General features: G+C 42.2%; 1 protein-coding gene across 7 annotated transcripts in view; it reads right to left on the minus strand.

Annotated features, from left to right (window-relative positions):
• ARID1B (AT-rich interaction domain 1B) overlaps nt 1–17,809 on the minus strand; it is a 1,953,609-nt gene that overhangs the window by 389,758 nt on the left and 1,546,042 nt on the right. The window lies entirely within an intron of this gene.

Below are 17,809 nucleotides of genomic sequence, written 5' to 3' on the forward strand. Positions count from 1 at the left end.
TGCAAAAATTGTCCAACTGGTAGTTCTGGGGGGGGAGGCAAATAGATCTGTCTGGGCTCCCCCATTTGCTTGCCAACATGTTGAAAATCTGTGGTTCCAGTTCCCACTCGTGCAGGTCCATGAGACTTCTGCTTAGTTCGTCTGCCAGTATATTCAGTTTTCCTGGCAGGAACTGAGCTTGTAGTTGCACTTGGTAGCTCAAGGCCATGTTCCACAATGCCATGGCTAGTCTGCAGAGGGGGTAGGAATGTGTACCCCCCCTGCTTGTTTATGTACCACATAACAGTGGTGTTGCCTGTCTTTACCATTAGTTGTCCTGGATGAATGTAGTCCTTGAAGGCTGTCAGAGCGTTCTGTACAGCTAACATTTCTTTTTGATTGATATGTAGGTGCATCTGACTTGGGCTCCATTTGCCCTGAATGAACTTCCTTGCCAGGTGAGCCCCCCATGCATAGTCTGATGTGTCTGTAGTTAGGGTTTGGGGTGCAGGGGGTAGTGTGAATGGCAGACCCTTGTTTTGGCGGCAGGCCTCTACCCACCATAGGAACTCTAGGAGGAGGCATGGTATGATAGCAATCGTTTCCAGGCTGTGACAATGTTGACTCCATAAACTTTTTAAGTACCACTGAAGTTTCCACATATGCAGTCTTGCATATGGAATTAGAAGAATGCAGGAGGCCATGAACCCCAAGGCTTGCAGTATTTGTCTTGCAGATAGTAGGGTTTATGTGGCCACTTGGCTGAAGTAAGTTACCAAATGAGTTTGCTTTTCTGGCGTGAGGAAAGCCATTTGGGCAGTTGTATTCAAGCTTGCACCCAGGAATGTAATCTATTGAGAAGGTACCAGTTGTGATTTATTTTCTTTTATGGTGTACCCTAGACAAGTTAGAACCCTTTTTACAAACTCCAGATGATTTATAAGTGTGGCCTGGCTTTCTGCCTGAATTAGACAGTCGTCCAGGTATGGATATATTTGAATATTTCTTTGTCTGCAAAATGCAATTACTGGAGCCAGGCACTTTGTGAATACCCTGGGCGCAGTAGATAAGCCAAAGGGAGTGCAGAGAACTGATAATGCAAGTAGCCTGCTTTGAAGCATAGGTATCGTCTGCAAGATTCCCTGATTGGGATATGCAGGCCGCCATGATTTGTCTTTTCTGGGTACCAGGAAAAGCCTGGAATAAAAATCTTGTCCCTTATCCTCTTCTGGAACCGGTTGAATAGTCCCCATGTTTAAGCGGGAAAGTACTTGTTTCTGAGCCTCTGCCCACTGATTTGGGGGCAGGTCTGGCCATCCGTTTGGCGTTGGCAATGTGTGGAAATGAAATCTGTATCCCTGGAACACTATTTAAAACCCATTTGCCCTGGGTTATGTGTTCCCAGTTTTTTGCAAGAGCAGCAATCCCCCCCCCCCCAAAGGGGCGGCTAAAAAGGTAAGTGCTTGGTAATTTTAAAGGAAAGTCATTGAGACGGTTTACCATAGGGGGGTGTCTTGTTATTTCCAGATTTGGAAGTGGAAGCACCCCATTGCTTAGTTCTGAGAGTCCCTTGGGACTGAAACATGGTTCTTTTGGTGTGTCTGGGTTTGGCTTGAGTGGATCTGGAAGGAGCTGGAAAGGACCAATTCTTAGTAGGCCAGTGTCTACTAAATCTTGGAAGTTGCACTTGTAAGAAATCTTTCACAGTTTGCATAGATTTAGTTTTATCTTCCATCTTTTTTAGAACTTCTTCAGCCTTATTGCCAAACAGGCGGTCCTGATTTAAAGGAGCATCCAACAGTTTTGCTTTAACATGATCAGGCAGAGATTGCTCCTTAAGCCAAGCATGCCTAAGCACAGACCCAGTAACAGCAGCCCTGCAACAGGCCTCTAAAGAATCAAAACCACATTGCAAAGTACGTTTTCCAACTTGTTCAGCTGAATGCAATAAATCCTGTAAATCTGTATTTTCCACAGTCAGAAATCAACATCATTTTCTGTTTAAGCAGTCCTAGGATATGCTGTTGATATTTTAGCATATGAAATTGGAAGTTTAAAGCCCTGATTGCCAAGGTTGCAGAAGTATAAACCTTTTTACCCCATCTATCCAGCGCCCTGGAATCTCTATCAGAAGGGGTAGGGTTTTTAGCAGTAGAAGGTTTAATGCCCTTGGGCCTCAGAGAAATGGTTTCTGGGTCTGCAACCAGATTTTTGAAAAGGAACTCATGGGACTCAGGAACCCTGTAGTATCTGCCAGGTTTATTAGGAGCCGGAGGCAGGGATTCAGGGGCCATAGTGGATTCCGAAAACACATTAATGTCTAGTACAGGAGGTACAGCCAAAGGCCTATGCTGAGGTAGAAGATGGAAATCCCCAAGCCTCTTTTTAGATTCAGAAAATTCCTGACTTTCCCAGTGGAAATGCTCCCTTAAGGTATGTAGTTTTCTCCAAAATAAAAGTCCTCAGGGGGGGAGCAGAGGGAATGGAATCCTCTGCATCAGAATCCTCATAAGTAGGAATGGACAAATCCAGGCCATTGAAAGAATTAGAAGAAACAGGGTCCTGATCAAAAGATTCATAGTCAAGCTCAGTCCTAGGCCTCTTAGAAGGTGGGGGTTAGCTACCCTTGATTAGAGTAATGAGATCTTCAGCCATTTTGATCATTTGTTTTTTAGGCATAGGGGCCTGAACATATGGCCTAGGCGTGGGTTTTTTAGACATAGATCGAGATTTAGGCCTTAGAATAGAAAGTGGCGTCTGTTTAATATGCAAGTCTGTAGGCCTGAATACACCCTCAGAAGCCGGTGCCTGCACAGCGGCTCTGGACCCATCCAAGGGAGAGACATCTGCGAGTTCCATAGGTGAAGCATCTCGTGGCATACCGGACTCCGAATGGGTCTCAGTAGAGGCCTGCGAGTCAGAAGTAGCAGGTATCAGGGGCTGCGAAAGCGCCTCACTGAGTACCGGCAAACTGGCAACTGGCTTAGGAGAAGCGTCGTCGGCAGTTTTAGACCTCAACGGCCTGTGTCTTTTTCTTTGCATTTTTTCGGAATTCCGGTAGTCTGACGGCTAACAGACATCATTTCTGGATAATTAAACCAAGAGCCGAAATATTTAGAGGCAAAAATGTACCGACAACGGATAGTGCGATGATTAAATAAAGCACAAAACCGACAGTAAGGTACATCGTGGTTAGGGCCTAGGCAAGGAATACAGTTGTTGTGTCTTTCGGCTTTTCCCGGTTAGGGGTCACCACAGCGGAACTCCGGTCTGCTAATGATTGGCAGTAGATTTTTACGTGCCGACTTGCCGGGCCTGACGCACAACCTTCAACAAAGGGACACCCATTCACGCATGTCGCCACACAGAAGACACTCTGAGAATCGAATGGGACAACGTCTTACTGTGAGGCACGATGATACCGCAGCACCACCACCGCAGTACAGGCAAGGAATACAGTACAAATGAAAATCTTTATTAGGTATTTGCTTCCCACAAGTAATGCAGTTATTAACTTTTACTGACATCGGTAAGGAGCAAGAAAAAGTTTCCCCAACGGGGTACTTAGCTTTAAGTTGAAGACTTCGGTTCTGAAACTCGAAAATGAAAATTTCAGGAGTCGGCTGACCGGCACTTGCGAACTGCTTCTGCTTCGGGCACCGCACGGCAAGAAAGACTGATGTAATGGCGTCGGCTGCATGTTTTATACCCCTGATGACCTGACGTCATGGAAGACGGGACAGCAACCGACACAGGACCAAGACTTTGTTAATCAGGCCGACTGAGGGCAACCTGCCAGCAGATTACCCAAATGTAATGACTGCAACAATGAAACATAAACCTCAGATAGTTCTGGCGTTGAGCAAAGCACAGAAGCAACAGCGGGGACGTCGTGGTCTGGGCCTAAACAAGTGACACAGTAAGAATGAAAGTCTCTGTGTATTTGCTTTCCACAGGCGAGACAATTCACTTTTTTCTGACATCGGTTAGTGCAAAAAAAAAAAAAAGATCCCCAATGGTGTACTATGCTTTAGAAGACTTCAGTAGACAAAACTCATGTAGTGGCTGACCGGTACTCGTGCAAACTGTCTCCATGGCCTATGTTTTTCGTGTTTCACTGTTGCAGTCATCACCTGTGCGAGTATTCCCAAAGCTGAGGAGAGGGGTGGTAGGATTAGTAAGCGACCTAGGAATGGGTCAGCATGCCCTGCAGAGGCAAACCCCGCCCTAGCTTTAGAGACTAGAGGTAGGTGGTAATGTTTGGCAAAGGTATGGCCAGAGGTGGCAGCTTCCAGGATGTCCCTGGTGGGAACTCCTCTGAGGAATGCTGGGGAAGTGGAGGCTGCCCTACTGGAATGGGTTTGAATAGACTGGGGGGGGGGGATCCCATGCAATCTGCAGCAGAAATGGATACAGTGCGACATTCATTTGGAAATAGTTGTTCGGAAATGGGCTTCCCCCCTGCGTCTGGGGCAAAGCTGACAAGTAGTTGGTCTGTTTTCCTGAAGGGGTTAGTACGGTTCAGACAGTATCTGAGCTGTCTGTGCATGTCTATTGAGTGCAGAATTATTTCCCCCTTGTTTTGAGGGTAAGGAAAGAAGGTGGGTAGACATATGGCCTGGTTGAGTTGCATTAGATACCACCTTGGGCATAAAGGAGGGACAGGTCCTCAGGGAGACCCTGTCTGCATGGAAGATGATGAAGGGCTCAATGGCCATCAGTGCCTTAAGTTCTGAAACCCTTCTAGCGGAGGTGACAGCTAGGAGAAAAGCAGTCTTCCAGGAGAGGTATCTTAGTTCTGCTGAAGCAGCGGGTTCAAGGGGTGGTAAGATGTTTTTCCAAAACATAATTCAGGTCCCAGACTGGAGTGGTGGCCTTCTGGGAGGTCTGACATTAGAAGGCCCTCTGAGGAATGTTTACTCAATGGATGGGAGAACAGGGGCAGTTCTATATCAAAATGAACTGAAATGGCTGAGGCGTGAATTTTAATAGAGGAGAAAGAGAGGTCACTATTAAGTAGCTCCGCTAGGTAATCCAGGATAAGAGGGATGGAAGGTTGTGAGGTATTGCCCCCTCTGGACTGGCTCCAGGAGCAGAATCTTTTCCATTTTTCTGCATAAGATTTTCTGGTGCTGGGCCTTCTGGCCTCTGTGATAATGTTTAGGACCAGTTTGCTTAACAGAGTATTAGCCATGCTGATAGTTTGAGAGTCTGCAAATCTGGGTGCAGCCCCCCCCCCCCCACCTGAGTTAAGAGGTCTGAGATCAGGGGAAGCTGCCTGGGTAGACTGTGATCTCAGGCTGCACAGTAAGGGGTACCAATGTTGTCTGGGCCAATCTGGAGGAACAAGGATGGTCTTTGGTCTCTCCTCCCTTATTCCGACCAGTACCTTGGGAATAAGAGGCAGAGGAGGAAATGCATACACAAAGAAGGTGTTCCAGATGTGAAGCAAAGAGATACACCTCTGGAGTCCCCCACGCCAGAGTGATTTGTAAAAAGATTTTTCTGTGGAGCTCCCATTCGTGGGGGTCCAGTAAGTTTCTGCTTAAGTAGTCTGCCAGGGTGTTGTTGATCCCTGGTAGGTATTAGGCTATTAGGTGTAATCCCATGGAAGAGGCCAGCCACCAGAGGTCCATGGCTAGCCTGCACAGAGGGTAAGCTTTGGTCCCTCCCTGTTTGTTGATGTACCACATTACTGTGGAATTGTCTGTTTTGATAAGGAGAACCCCTGGCTTGAGATGGGGTTTGAAGGATGTCAGAGCCTTTTGTACTGCCATCATTTCCTTCTAGTTGATGTGTATGGGAAGGTGCTGGGCATCCCAAAGACCTTGGGTGCACCTGCCTTCTAGACGAGTGCCCCAATCTATGTCTGAGGTGTCAGTTGTAATGGTCTGGCCGGTTGGGCGGAGGGTGAAGAAAAGACCCTTGTTTCTGGGCACAGGCCCCTACTCACCAGATAAACTCTGTCCTTATACAAGGGATCAGAGGGAGAGAGGTCTCTAGAGGTTGAGAGTGCCGACACCAAAGGTTCTTAGGTACCACTGAAGTTTTCTCATGTGAAGCCTGGTTAGAGGAATTAGAAGGATCCAAGATGCCATGTACCCCATGGCTTGCAGGAACTTCCACACAGTGAGGTGACTTCTGGAAGCCATCTGGGTAAAATAGAGAGGCAGGAAGCTCTAATTTTCTGGGGATAGGAAGGCCATTTGGGATGCTATGACCAGCAGTGCTGCCAAGAAAATGATCTTCCTGGAGGGTGTTTGCTTTGATTTCTTCTCGTTGAAGGTTTAGACTAAGAGAAAGTCCTTGAGGAGCTTTCTTTGAAATCTGCCTGAATGAGGCAGTTGTCCAGATAAGGGTAAATCTGTATATTTTTCTGTCTGCAAAAGGCTATGGCCGGAGATAAGCATTTGGTGACGACCCTGGGAGCAGTAGATAAGCTTAAGGGTAGTGCTGCGAAATGAGTGTTGTGAGCCTGCTCTGAAGTGAAGGAATTTCCTGCAGGATTCCCTTATGGGGATGCGCAGGTAGACATCTTTTAGATCTAGGGTAACTAACCAGACATTTTTTTGTCAGCAGAGGCAGCAGCTGTTAGCATTCTGAATTTGGGGAACACCAGGAAGGTGTTCAGAATGGACAGATCCAGGATGGGGTGCCAAGTGCCCTCTTTTTAGGGAACAAGGAAGAATAAAAGCCTTTGCCTGTTTGATCTGAGGGGACAGGTTCTACTGCCTCTTGGGATATGAGAGTTTGAACTTGTTTCAATGCCTCTGCCCACTAATTTGGAGGCAAGTCTGGGTACCCTCTTGGAATTGGGAGTTCGTTGGAGAATTTGTATTCCTGAAAATTTATCTTTAAGACCCATTGGGTCCTTTGTTACATAGAGCCTTCCCCCTAGTTTTTGGTGAATGACAGGGGGGGGGGGGTCGTCATTGAGAGTTTTTGCCATAGAGGGATAGCTTAGAACTCCCTGCCTTTGAAGTGGAAGTGGTCCACTGTTTGGTTCTCTGCTGTCCCTGGGATAGGAGTCTGGGTGGTCTGTCCCTGCAAGGCTTACCTTGCCCCTGTCTGCTAGGAGCAGGAAAGGACCAGTGTTTTGAGGGAAAATTCCTGCTGAACCTAGAAGGTTGTACCTGAAGGAAATATTTTACTGTTTGCATAGATTTTGCTTTGTCTTCCATCTTTTTAAGCACCTCTTCCGCCTTTACTCCAAACAAGCAGTCCTTATCCAAGGGTGCATCAAGGAATTTAGACTTGACACGATCAGGGAGAGGTTGTTCCTTCAACCATGCAGGTCTCCTAACAGATCCTGACACTGCTTCCCTGCTTGAGGCTTCTAGGGTGTCATATCCACAGTGTAATGAGTGTTTGGCCACTTGACAAGTAGAGTGCAGTAAATCTGCAAACTCTTTCAAATTGGCAGAGTCAGGAAAGGTTGCAATCTTTTGTTTTAATAGTTCCAAAGTGTGGTGTTGATATTTTAACATGTGGAACTGATAGTTGAGTGCTTTGATAGCTTAGGTTGCAGAGGTGCATACTTTTTTACTCCATCTGTCCAGAACTCTGGAGTCCTTATCAGAAGGAATAAGATTCTTTGCAGAACTAGCCTTAGCTCCTTTTGGTCCCTGTGCAATGACCTCCAGGTCTGCAGCAGGATTTCTGTACAGGCATTTCTGAGAATCCAGTACTCTAATACCTGTCAGGTTTTCTGGGAGCAGGTGGGAGGGCATCAGGAGCTAAGCTGGATTCATGGAAGACATCATCAACCACCTCTAAGATTGGAGGGATTGCCAAGGGTCTGTGCTGGGGCAGGTCTAGAAACTCTTAGTCTTTTCTTAGAATGAGGGAAGTCCTGGGATTCCCAGTGGAAATGTTCCCTGAGGGTGTGAAGGGTTTCCCCAAAGGAAAGATCTTCTGGTGGGGAAGCAGAAGGAATGGAGGCCTATGCATCTGAATCCTCATAAGCAGTCAGAGATTGTTGTTCCTCTTCAAAATCTGAATGGTCATTCTCCTCAGAATCCTGTTCTGTCAGTATTTCAGGAGAAAGGTCTCTATCCTTTTAGAAGTTGTGGCCTGACTACCCCAGATAAGGGTGATAAGATCCTCTGCCATTTTTAGCATTTGAGCTTGGAGTGGTGGAGCAAGAGTAAAATGGTGGCTAGAGGTAGTTTTCCTAGGAGTGGCCTTGCTTCTAGGCCTAAGAGTATTCATCGATCAGAGAAACGGTAGTCAGAGAAGACGTTGATTTTTGTCTAGATTCAGTAGTGCGAAAAACTTCCTCAGAAGCCGGTGCCTGCTTCGCGGCTCCGAACCCAACCAAGGCAGAGACAACCAAAGGCTCAGAAGACTAAGAAGATTTCTATGGCATACAGAGACTCCAAAAGGGTCTCAGTAGAGGCCTGAGAAGGGAATGAATCGGGCATCAGGGGCTGTGAAGGTGCCTCACTGAATTCCAGAAAGCTGATGACCTGCTTAGCAGTAGAGTTGTTGGAAGGCTTAGCCTTGTGTGGTCTGTCTCTATGTTTATCCTTCCATTTTTCAGAATGTCTACGGATTGTTGGTGGATGCCATTTTGGAATGCGAAGACGGAAGACGAAAATACCTGGCTGCAAAAAGAGCTCTACGATGAATGGTTCTCACGTTAAAGAGGGCACAGAACCGGCAAAAGTGGACAACGTGGTCTGGGCCTAAACAAGTGGCGCCTTATGAATGGAAGTCTCGGTGTGGTATTTGCTTTCCACAGGCGAGACAATTGTTAACTTTTTTGGACGTCGGTTAGTGCAAGAAAAAAGGATCCCCAATGGGGGGTACTAAGCTTTAGAGGTTTTTAGCTGTAATTCAATCTTTGGTAACGACCGACTGGCACACTTGCAAACTGCTTCTGCTACAGGCTCCACAGCAAGAAAGCCTGATGTAATGGCACCGGCTGCCTTGTTTTATAGCACTGATGATCTGACATCAGTCAACAAGCGACAGCTGAAGCAGAAAAACATTGACTCTGGTACTCGGGCCGGCCGAGGGCCACCACAGCAAGGATAACCCACAGGTGAAGACTGCAACAGTGAAACACGAAGAACATCTTTTAACCATTTTACCTCTCTGGGTAAGCATGCTACCAGTTTTCTATCCTCTGAATTATTAGAACATCTGGAACTGGACTTTATTCCAAGAGGGTTGAAGGCATTTAAAGTCCCTCCACGCCTTCTGACCCTACCAATGAGGACAAGAGGTTTCAAGCCAGATAGGTGGCTGCTGCCCATCGCTGTTCCTGGACTGGATCAATATTTTGATCGAGAGGGATGTGTTAAAGCAATGAAAATTAAAGGAAGAAATTTTGTCTATTTGCTGTTCCCTCTCTGTATAGCTAGAGACTTCCCAATTAGAGCAATATTTGGGGTACATTAACAAGAAGTTGTCAGGGTTTTAAAAAATATAAAGACTAAGTTGCAGAGAGACCTTCGAGATGACAATAATGGAAAGGCCTTTCTTTGGACAACCAATTGGAAGAGACGTCAGTTGGGCGTGCGTTTTCAGTACAAGGAAGTGAACCAGAGGTGATATGCTGCATCTCGTGCTTCTTTGCTGTGTGAGCTTCTACAGACTGCGAGATTGACGATTCAGCCTATCCTCCTCTCCCTCCAGCTCAGAAGTAGATATTTTTAAGAGAATTTTCGGAGAGATAAGCGGACAATGGAAAATGAGAGAAAAAATGACAGAACATATACTGAACAGGGCAGTTCGACCACTAAAGAAGGATCAGTTCCAGCAAAGCTTTAAAAAGACAAAATGGTACTAATTTAATGACTGTTAATTCTTGTGTTCAATTATGTGGAAAGAACTTGTCTATATGGTATGTATGACTTGGGGTGGGTAGTTAACCTTTCGGGTTGTATTCTTAATAATGCTCAAATGTCTGTATTAAATTGTGGATTGAAGTTTATTCCAACAGTTTTGCTTAGACTATACAGGCTTAAATGTGATGTTTTCAGGTTTAATTAGAAAGCTGCTTATTAATTTTAATAATTCTGACAGTATTAATGGTAATAACTGAGTAGACAACAATTGATAGGGCTGAAAGTATAGATGAAAGTTTCCATTCATGTGTATCTGATAAAGAAAACCTAGTACAATGCATTCTGTCAGTTATACACAATCATATAGTTTGTAAAAGTAGTTTTATACTTCCTTTTACACATGGAGTTCAACAGTTTTCTGCTATGGTTATTTTTGCTACTGAGTCAGCTTTTTCAGATTTCATTAAAAATAAAAGTTTAGTTCAATATAACTTGACAAGTCAGAATGGAGGACTTTGCAGGCCTTTGGTAGATGGGAGGAGTTAATTTTCAAGCCATCAGATAAAGGAAACAAAACTGTTGTAATGCATTACACGTAGTACTTGAAAATATGTTGTGATCATTTAAATGATAAACATGTTATGAAGTAGCATTTATGATTGTGTATAAAACTGCTAAAAATTGAATTTTAGGAATTGCTAAACAATTGCTATGAGTTGAGTTATTTTTCAGAGTGATGTGGAAAATAAGTTTAAAAGTGAGGAATACGGTATGGCCTTTTTTTACTGTATTCCTAAAACTCATAAGGATTTACATAACCCGCTGGGATGACCTACAGTTTCTGCATCTAATTGTTTTTATATATTAGTTTTTTACATAAATATTTATATTATGTTAGAAAATTACGTTCTTATATTAAAGATGCATTTGATATTCTTGAAAAAACATCAGATTTGGAATAGCCAATGAAATCTACTGGATAGATGTTAAAGCCTAAATACCAGTATTCAACATAAATTTGGTATTAAAGCTCTAAAGTTTTTTCTAGGAGATAGTCCTCTAGCATATTATATAACAGAGCTGGTCCATTTTAGTTTGGATCTATTATTCTGAATTCAATGGAAGTTTATATCACACAAAACAGCTATGGGGGCACCTTTTGCCCCCATTTATGTCAATTTATGGGTCTGTTTGAAGAACATCTTTATAGACAGGATTTCAAGCAGAAATTTGCATTAAAATATTACAGATATACTGATTTGTTTTTTGCATGTAAGGGATGGTATGACAGTGCAATCCTTTATACAAAACTTGGATGCTAACAGATTTGGTCTTAAGTTCGATGGACTTTAGTATGGCAGGTCCACACTTTTTTGGACGTCCATCTTCAAGGTTTAGCTAGTGGAAAAATAAAAACCAAGGTCCATAGGATGTTTGAAGATGGTAGTCATTTTTGGATGGACATAGTTATCATCCTCCCCATTTACTTAAAACACTCCCTCGTGGTGAACTATTACGAATTTACAGGTTGTGTAACGATAGTAATGCACTAGAGAAAGAGTTAGGTAAAACTATTACCATGTTTGTAGAGAGGGGGGTATGATAAGGAAGTGGCTATGAGGTCTCTGAACAGACTACATCAGGAGACCCAAACAGTTAATATAGGGATAATGAGATGCAAGTATAATAAGTCTAATGGGGGTGGGGATACTGCCCGCAGAAAGGTGTATGTAGTTACTACATAAGATGTCTTTAGTGAACAAGTAATTATTATTATTAAGTACTACTGGGGTTTCTTGATGAAGTTCAAAGAATTTGTAAACATATTGGGTAATACCCCATGGTCTCAAGAGGGGATGTAATATTAAAGACATTATTGTACACAGCAAGTTTATCATACCTGGTAATAGTTTACATAAAGAACGTAAGACTTAAGGAGACTTATTTCCGCTCAAGTTGTAAATATGTTGTCAAAACTTTTGATAAAATTAATGGTATAGTCTTCGGAACCAATGGAAGATATTATTGTAATACAGAGGAAATTATTTATGCCTTGAGATGCTCTTGTAACTTATTTTATAAACGGACAGCAAGAGGAATTTTAAGGTCAGATTGCAAGAGCATACAAGGGACAAAGAATGTTAAACTTTTGAACCCTCTTGCTATACATTTGAAATTGTATCGTAATAGTGACCCAGAAGCACATAGGGGTACTATTTTGGGAAAAAACTTCCATGATGAATGTTTAGATGCTAGAGAAAGCTTCTGTATAAAGAGACCGTGTTTATTTTAAAATAAATTAAAAAAAAAAACTGACCCCTGCTGGCTGTAATACAGACTGCAATTGGAAGTTAATTTAATTTAAATATTTTATTACTTAATTGGAATGTTCAGGTGCTTACAGTAATAGTATTTAAGGTGTAATTTAATGTAAAGTGTTTTACTCCTTGAAGGCCGTTTCAGCCGAAGTGCTAAGAGTTTTTGATTTGAGCTGTTTTTACAAACAAATATCTGTGCTGAGAATTCACCGGCTTTTGTCGTTTTATCAAAATCGTTCTTGACCCTTCCTCCCTGATTTTCAACAGTACCCTGGGGATGAGAGGAATGACAGGGAACGCATAAAATGGACTGCCCATTGAAAGGAGAAGGCATCAATCCTCCAGGCCTCGAGACGTTTGGTCATTAAACAGAATTTTTTCAGCTGATTGCTTTGGTCTGAAGCAAAAGGTTTTATTTTTGGCATACCCCAAGACAGGCAGATGAGGCAGACTACATTCTTTTTTTTCCCCAGCAGGTATTGGACTAGAAGGTGTAGCCCTAATGCTTGATTGTGCCTTACAAAGAACTGGTCTGGCAACACAAGCTAGGAGTGAGTGCTCTTTGCTTTTATACCACATCATTGCGACATTGTCTGTTTTTATCAGTACAGGTTGCGACATTGTCCGTTTTTATCAGTACAGGTCTCTGGTTTCCACAGTTCCTTTATGTCTAGGATGCTCTTGAGAAGAATCAAGTTAATTGGTTTGTTAAAAAGATTTGTTCCCATTTTCTTTGGGCTTGGAAGCTGTTGGTAGGTGCTCCTTAAGCAAGGTCTGAGGCATCTGTGGTCAGCATTTGGTTTGGGTGAGAGACTCTGAATGGTACCCCTAAGTTTTGGCTGCAAGCAGAAATCCACAACTGGAGTTTCCTTTTTCAAACAGAAGATAAAGGTAATTTTTTTGATTTAGATATTAGCTATGTTGGTCCCAAACATTTTATAAAAAACACTGGATCTTTCTCATGTTAAGCCTGTCTAGGGCTGGGTCCAAACAAACATCCTTTCTAGAGTAGCATCTAGAACCTCAGACTTAAGGTCTGGAAAGGATTATTATCTTAACTAGGCATGTTGGCGGGTAACAGACCCTGAGAGAGCCTCCCTGCTTGATACTTCTAAAGCATCACAGCCACAAGGCAAAGAATGCCTCCTTTCTTTTCCCAGAAACAGGTTCTATAGGAGCAATAAGGTCTAGTAGGACTAAGATGTCTGGAAGCTACAATCCAAAGCAAATTCTCTGCCAGTCTTAGTAGGCCCTGCTGCTAGGCCTGTGGGGGCAAAGAGCCTGAAGGCCCAGGCTGAGGCATGCAGGAAAAATAGTTTTAGGTTTAGCCTTTGGCTTGGTCCTGGGCATGGTGTCATAGGTACTGAGACAAGGCCACAGCCTGCACTTGGTCAACTGATGACCCCTCAATTAGTCTGCGGGATTATGCCCTCCCTATCTGAAGCTGTAGCACAGAGACCTGCAGAGCAGCCTCTGACTCAACTGATGCCCCTTGTCTTTGGCCTGTGTGGATGTGGAGGGATTAGGAAGTCGGTAGGATTCTAAAGGGTACTCAATAGCAATCTTTGACAATCCCTCAGTCATCACAAGGAACTGTGAAAGCATCTCCTGTCCTTCCACAATCACAAGCTTGAGTGGAATGGTCAATGACAAAGATGTGATGTCTGCCACTCTTCTAAGGTTAAGACACTTTTCCCTGCATTTACGAGAGGTGTCAAAAGCAAAATAAATGGCTGATATCACAGCACATGATCCTCGATGCCCTTTTTTTCCCCTCTAAATACTGTGCAAGGGATTCAGTCTTAAGATGAATAGTGTGCTTGTTAAAATGAGCGCAACTGGAACAATTAGGAACATCATGCTCTAAAAGCCCAAGCAAAAAAGACAAGGGGAATGAAAGTCCTGATGTGGAATCGCTTTTCAGCAAGACAAGTATTTGCCTTAGTACTCATCTAATAGAGCAGAACAAAGAAAGGTTTCTCCAACAGGGCGCTTGACTTTGAGATGCATTCTGCTCTTTGGACTGAAAGACGTAGTCTATGAATGTGAATGCTTCGGGCTGCAATGGGAAGAAAAAGTTGAAAGATGGTGCTGGCCAACGTTCCTTAAATCCAAATGTCCTGACATCAGATGCAGGGTATCCATCAGCCCGGTAGGAAGGAGTTAAATCACTGGTACTCAGCTGGTCAAGGGCTACTGCAGCAAAAATAACCCATATAGCAATTACTGCAATAGTGGAACACAACGAACATTTGTAGTTCCACATCACTAATTTTAGTTTGTTGTGGAGCTGATTATCTGTAATAAATGACAATTAAAAACTGATTCTGCAGTACATAAATAGGTTTAAAACCTACTGACACACAGCTAGACTACTGTAGCCATAATTCGTGACCTTATTACTTTACCGCCTTAAGGCTGTAAAATTTAGTATGTAGCTTATCCTGTCCCTGTTAAATGACCTGCTTCACATACACATTTTCTACGCAAGTGCTTAGACAAGGAAATAAGATATTCCACTGAAAGGCAAAACTGTGCTGACAAACTGTACAAACAGGTACACTCAAGAAGTAGATGGAGTAATAAAAACGTGTTTTCTTTGTATGGGACATTTTGACGTGGATTAAAGCCATGGAAAATCACATCATGACAAACTTTACATATGGTGGAGCTGTGCTTTAAGAAACACTACACACACATAGCCAGCATCAGAAAAAATACTTTGGCATCTTACATATTTTAACTTTGTCTGTGTTGCTGAACTTGAGGTATCACAGCCAACTGCAACAGAAAAAATTATAGTCGCAAGTCCAGATTTTTCAAAATGTAGATTTTTTTTTTTTAGATGAACGCAAAATAAGAGAAAATGCTAAACTATGAGCCAAGCACACTATTTTTTAAAAAAACTTTACTAAGATACTGTGACTTTCATACAAGTAGATGTTAAGACTTATTTTGAATGTCCTTACTTCCCACAATGTTATTGGAAATACGCTGACAATATACAATGCAAGTTATGTGGTTTTGTACACATGCAAACACCTTACATTTTTCCTCTCCCTTAGGCCAGGTGTGACAGTAGTCATCATTAACTTATATTTCTCCCTACCAGATCCTTCATCCATCTCCCATGTTTGCTAATCACAATCGGGGTCAATAAAATTAGCTTGGAGCCTTGTAAGTTTTGCTTATTTCTGAGAGACACGGGTTCAACTGACAACCACTTTTTCTTTTCGGGAGGGGGGTTATAAGTGATGCTTACCCCAACAAAAACAAGGGACTTTACTCAGTATACTAGCACATATCTTTTAAAAAAAAAAAGATCTAAACACAATACATAAATGATTGCTTATATAGTGAATGTACAAATTACACACTAAACTGCAGCCAGTGTCTGTGTTTACACACACACACACACATATATATATATATATATATATATATATACATATATATATATATATACACACACACACACACAAGAGAGGCACACGCACACAGCTAGACACATTTAAAAATAAAAAAAAATAATAATAAAAATACCCAGCTTAAAATACAAAATTTAAGGGTGCCCCCTCACAAAGCTGGTACAATAGAGACACCCTTAATGCACAAAGACATTTAAAGAGAGAACACCAAATGAAAACACATGATAATCAGGCATGCAGTTTCAAATAAAATATTTGCCAAACTCAAGTATACTACTGTGCATGGAAGATGCATTAATATTTCATAAAGCTGTGCAAATATACATTTAATAACACAGACGCAATATACTTTCGTAACAAAATTAAGATGCAAGAAAACATGTAGCATGGCAGACTGTGATAAAAGATTTCTACATCTCATTAGTATTTTTATAACACACCATTTCTAAAACAGACCACTTAATATGCTGGTGCAAAGCATAACTCGGCTGATCAAATTTAGTTTGGGTAGCTGGAATGAGTATCCTTTGTAGTGTCTGTAAAATGTAAATGGAGAATTAGCACAGTAAAACTTAACTAAGCTCCAAGCCAAGCTACAGCATCTGCACAACCGTAAAGATCAAGTCGTGTGTCACAACAGCATTAGCACAGGTAATCTGAGCAGAAAAAAAGACCATTTTGTGGCCAAAGTTATCTGTTAAAACATGCACAATGGAAAACACAGGTAGAGACTAAACTTAAAAAAATGTTTTAATGACTTACAAACTACCACTACTTGCTACTCTTTACAATATTTTTAATACTCCATGTGGAACTGAGTAGCCTTATAATTTGGTGGTTAAGGCATCTGCCTCACACTGACAGGATTCAAAGCCTGACTTCTGGTTAATGCCTGCAATTTGCACACTTCCCTATGTTTATAAGGGTTTTCTCCAGGAACTAGAGTTCCAACTGCCTTCTAAAAACATGATGATCAAAGTGTCTACATTACAATTATTCATATCTTTTACTTTTACCATTTCACTTGTGACTTCAACTGGAGCGAAGTTCAGCCAGGTAAAGTTAGATGGCCCTTAAGTGACCGCCTAATGCAGCAAGGTGACCATGACTCCTCAAGACACACTGGTTAGCGTAGTCAAAATATATGGAAGCTAGTATGCAAAGGATAGTATATCACAGGACTTATGCACACCTTCAAGAATAGGGTAAGCAGAGGATCCACACCAATCCATAAGGAACCAATAGCTCCCCTTAAGGAATGAGGGAGCCTGATCACTCAGTGCTAGTAGTAGTGCAATGAAAATCTTGTGTGTAAAACGGAAATGAATGGGTAATGCACACTACATACAATTAAATGGTAATGCAATGCCAACAGGAAGTAAATAGTCAAACATCATGCCACAGTTTTACAACAGAAGGCCTATCAAGTTGTGTGTCAGAAGGTCCTAGGTAATTGGTATTTTTATGGCTTGATTACTTTAATGCCCACGTATAAACCACAACGGCAAGAACCTGTGGTGAAACAAGATGCTCAGTCAGGTCCTATGCCTTATGCATGGTGATTTAGATTTATAATCATTTGATCAGATCAACCACAACTCTGTGCAACAGCTGTGTTACACTGGGGAAAACACAAGACTGCAAAATAAGTTCAGACACTAACTGATCATTCAGTAAATTACAGTAACAGAGGAGTTAGTAGGGGTACTCTTCCAAACTCTACTTTCATGACAGATGGTCTTTTGTCTCCAGTAATTTAAGACGTGCTCCTTTTGAGTCTGCGACAACCCTACATTGTCTGCTTACTTTGCTTATGGGGTATACAAGGTTGAACAGTGTTACCAAACAAGTTTTTTTCCCCTTATTCACCTCCAAGCATTTCAAACAATTTCACTGAACTGCTTGCAGCTGTACCTTTAAATGTTACATTTTTCTCAGCTAAGATTTCTCAGAACTCTTCTCTTCTCCATGTAAAACGTGTCAAAAATGAGAGGGGAGGGGACAAAACTTTGCAGATGCAAGAAAGAATCTTTGTATATTTAACTCAGAACACAATGTACAGGCTTCTCCTTGCCAACTGCCTGCATTTAGAGTTGTTTCCCACTGACAGCACTTGCTAATGAAAAAAAAAAATGGTAAGTTTCTTGCATCTGTAAAGTTAACATTTCTGACACGTTTTATCATTGTCTTATTTTTTAAAGTCTTTTTGCTTAAAAAACATGGTCTATAACTTTAAACCAAGTAGACTGCTCTAGATAGCTACCCATGCAAAACTCTACATATATGATAA

The sequence above is a fragment of the Protopterus annectens genome, chromosome 1.part0 (genome assembly GCF_019279795.1).
Source record: "Protopterus annectens isolate FY-2018-M chromosome 1.part0, PAN1.0, whole genome shotgun sequence".
Classification (NCBI taxonomy): domain Eukaryota; kingdom Metazoa; phylum Chordata; order Ceratodontiformes; family Protopteridae; genus Protopterus; species Protopterus annectens.